This window comes from Rousettus aegyptiacus, unplaced genomic scaffold, assembly GCF_014176215.1.
Source record: "Rousettus aegyptiacus isolate mRouAeg1 unplaced genomic scaffold, mRouAeg1.p scaffold_m13_p_2, whole genome shotgun sequence".
NCBI classification, from domain to species: Eukaryota; Metazoa; Chordata; class Mammalia; order Chiroptera; family Pteropodidae; genus Rousettus; species Rousettus aegyptiacus.
Genome location: NW_023416295.1, coordinates 45,129,709 through 45,134,266, shown reverse-complemented (window position 1 = coordinate 45,134,266; position 4,558 = coordinate 45,129,709).

Genomic DNA, 4,558 nt, shown 5'->3' with positions numbered 1-4,558 from the left:
CTGAAATCCAATCTACTTCAGGATTGGAAGATGAAAGATGTTACTAGCCATAAAAGATTCTACAGCAACATAATGTGAGGAAAAGGCCAGCCTACCCGCCAGCCACATTAGGAGGGCTGTAAAAGAGGGCATATGTACAAAAAGTTCAAGTAATTAAAACACACACACACACACACACACACACACATCTATATGCCTATCATGGCAACATTTGTGTATTTGCTTCAGAACTATTTTTTAAGTCATAAGTTTTTACAGATGCAGTTGCAATCTCTTTTTGTTCTTCCTTGATTCAGCTCCCTTCCTCAGAGATACTGTTCTCATGGGATTAGTATCTATCCTTCCCTTCTGTATTTTCAGTCTTTTACTGGCTGTATATGTATCAAGATAGTCTTAACATCCACCTCTTTATACACATCCCTCAGCAACTTGCTTTATTCACTTAGCATTGTTTCCAACATTTATGCATTTGGTACATACCGCTCAGTTCATTTAATTGCTATTATATTGTACGAATACATCATAATTTAGTTGTCTGTTTCCCTGCTGATAAATTAGGTTGTTTCTGATATTTGGCTGTTAAAACCAATCTGCAGTGAACATTATTCTGCGTGTCTCCTCGGGCATTTATGTGAGATTCTTTCCTAAGATATATCTGTTAGAAGTATACTGTGTGGATCACAAAGTAGGTACATTTTTGGTTTTCTAGATATTGCCAAATTGCTCTTTAACATGTTTGGCCTGCCTTAAACTCCTATCAGCAATGTATTTCCATTTCACCATGTCCTACATTTTTAAACTTTTCTTGTCAACTGATGTAGTTCTCTAAGATTTTTTAACATCAGAAGAGACCTAAATAGCTTCTCAAAGTCCTATTTATTCCTAAAAAAACAGAATTACATCCTGCTGTGACACTTCTTGATGAAATTGCTGTTTCACTAGTGCTTGACTTAAATTGTAGCCTAGTATTGTACCTATCTCAGTCTTCTGGATGTTATTATTCCTGAAATTTTTGGCATTGCAATAATAAGAAGTTATTATTGCCAGACCTTTAATGCCAGATATACTCAAGGAATTTACACCACAGTAGGACTGTGTAATCCCTGCCATGTCGGCAGAGAAGTACCATATGCCTATGCCATCTAATTCGTATAAGACAGAGTGTGTCTCCTGTGAGGTCCCTGAACTCCTGGTAGGGGTGTTTGGGGAAGTTAAGGAGCCAGCCCCATTCTTCCTACTTTCTGGGAGTATAATGAGCTCCCACGACCTTCTCTTCTAGTCTTGTTCTAATCACTTTACCCATCTCTCCTTGGCAAAGAGCAGAATTCAAAGCCCCCACAGACTTGGAACAAACCCCAAACTCAGTAACCTGTCCCACAAATGTGACAATTTCTGGATTCATTCCTCCTAGGATGGACAGAAGGGCTCTAAGAATAACATCCTAAAAAAGAATGAGTCTTCATAAGCCATGGTAAATTTGGGAATAGAACTTGAACTTGAGAGGGCAGACCTGAGGTTAAACCACCACATTAATTTTGTCTAACAGCTAGCAAAACTGCTGAAAAGCAACTAGAAACAATCTAATAAATTAGCATCTAATAGTATATGCTTACATAATAGAAGGCTTTGGTCATGTAAAAAATAAAGAAGTAGCATAACACACAAGAGTTGGGTCAAGATAATGAGAAGAGCTCCCACCGGAGGTTGAGCTGGGAATCACCATGGGCTGTGGCTCTTCTCAAGTGGTTCAGTGGGAGAAACCTGCCAGGAGAACTTTCCTCCCTTGTTCCTCTTTGGTAAACTACAGAGCTAGAATGAAAGGTGCTAAATCAAAATGAATAAAGGTGTGTGACCAGAGAAACTCTCCCAGGTAGATGAACTACCTTATAATGGTTTCTTGAAAAGAGAAGCAGTAGCCACATTTTCTCCAAGAAAACCTCACTCTTTTAACATCTTCCTAGATAAGCTCAGCTGAGAACCAGGAATGGTTGTTTAGTGTCAGGACAGGGCTTTGGAATTTAGAAGGTTTCCTGCTTTGCAACGTGGAGACAAGGTGACCACTGGCCCAGAGAAACTGGAAGGTGGGGAGCTCACGGGGACTCACTCAAGGTCTTTAAGTCTCTCAAACTTGTAGGGCTTGCTTCCTCTACCCATTTCAAATACATAGAATTACTTTGAAACTTATATTTATTGAAATGACAGCCAATACTTAACAGCCTGTTGCACATGCCAGGAGATTTATGTATATGAGCGCCTTTAATTAACGCTCACAAAAACCACTATATCTATTTTGCTGATGGGGAAACTGAGGCACGGAGTCGTTGAAAAACTAGATTAAGGTTCATACAAATAGTAAGCAGCAGAACTGGGGTTTAAAATGAGCTAAAGTCTGTTGTTAACCTCTGCATTATACTTCCCCTTGTTTAAAACATTGTTTATTGACTTTTTCCAGCTGTTGTTCAAATAAAAAACATGCAGCTGTGTATTTCAACTCAAGTGACCATTCCTACTTGGTTCCGTTATCTTCTAACCATTTTAGTAAACCAACTTCTCAAATAGAAAAATTAGGTTAAAAAAAAAAGATTGTCATATCCTGTACACTTTAACAGACGAAATATAATTTTAGCAATGCTCTTTTGATGTAAACATAAAAACATTGAAAGAATAAATAAACTATCAGGCTAACCAAATAGTAATTATTTTGACCTTAAACAAGATATCCATCTGCTTTCCCAAGTAAATAATCTCAGACAGCATCTAAAAGACAGAAAGACTGGGAAGCATTCAGGGCATGACTGCACTACATGGGGATAAAAGAAGTGAATGTTGGTGGATCAAAGGGGTCTTGAGCAATGAGTAATGTAACACTCATCTCAAATTAAACAACCATCTCCGTGATGGGATGCAGAATTGCGTATCCCACTCTCCTTGGGAGAACGTGAATCAGGGAAGAGGAGGGCAGAGGTGGCTGAGGCAGAGGCAGAGGAGGAGAAATAAAGAAGAGAAGAGAGTGGGCCATCTTTGCATTCCAGCTCCTACTCTGCTCCATGAACTAGGTAAGGATCCATCCATCGCACCTCATTCCAGTATGATGGCACTTGGGTACTTGTGTCTGGAGCAGTGGTTTAAAACATTAAGGAATCTGAGTATGTGATGAAAATATTGGGCCATCTACAGACAAAGGTGTATAACTGTAAATGCAAATATTTGTGCATAATTTCAGGGGACTCAAGGATTTGCTGAGGCCTATCCATGTATTCCAAGCCACCCTTGCCCAGGAAAACAAGCCCAATTTTAGAAAGTGTTCAGTCAATCATGTCATATTGAATTAGCACCTAATGTGTGCTTGGTACGAGGTGGATGCAAAAAAAAAAAAGGTAAAAAATTATTCATCCTGCTAAGAGTTTATGAATTTATGATGGATTTTCAAGACAAACCCCTGAAATACGGAGAGATTGATTAAATATCAATCTGAAAAATAGGCATTCCTTGGATATATTTTGGGTTTGGTTCCAGACCACCATAATAAAGCAAGTGTCACAATAAAGCCAGTTGCGATCTTTTTGCTGGTGGAGGGCCATGCCTTCAATTTGTAAAAATGCAACAACTGCGAAGCACAATACGGCAAAGAGCAAGAAAATGAGATATGTCTGTAATAATGTTAGCAAACCTTTATCTAACATTTATAGAGGCAGGCACTTTAAATATCACGTCAATGGTTCTCAAACTTCATCGGGCATCAGAATCACCTTAGAGCATGTTAAAACTCAGATTTCTGGGCCTGGACCCTAGAGTTTCTGATTGAGTAGGTCTGGGGTAAAGCAGAAGTTGCATTTCTAACAAGTTTCCAGGTGGTACGATGCTGCTGCTATTGTGCACTACGTCCTATGATGTAGATTCTATTATTATCCTCAATTTATGAATGAGGAAGCCAGAACCCAGAAAGATGAAATAACTCATTCCAGGTTACACAGCCAATAAGAGGCAGAGTCAACTGAAATGCAGGTGGTTTGGTTCCAAAGCAGGAATCGGTAAACTTTCATAAAGATCCACGTGATGAAGATTTTAGGCTTGTGGACCTTACATGGTCTCTGCCGCAACTGCTCAGCTCTGCCACTGTAGCCCAAAAACTGGCAGAAGCAGTCCTTACACGGATGGGCATGTCTGTGTTCCAACAGAATTTTAAATACAAAAGCAGGTGCCTGGAGCTGTAGCTTGCTGACCACTACTCTAGAGTCTTATGCTTTTTAAGCCTTAAATGTGAAATGGCAATCTCAAAGGACTATTTAAAAAAATAAGTATGCACATTAAGTGCCTAGCACTGTGCCTGACATATAGGATTATTTAGGGAAAAAAAAAGAATGCAGATTAAGTGCTTAGCAGTGTGCCTGAAATATGACAAATCAAAACCTGTTGCCCTCATTATAATTATGGAGAATTCCCAATGTCACAAATAAGTGCTTCACTCTGAAATCTTCAAGCCTAGAAATTTATGGGGTGATACTCTGTCCGCACAGCAGGAGGCTGAAGGAAAACTGCCCAGGTCCAGCACTCACAG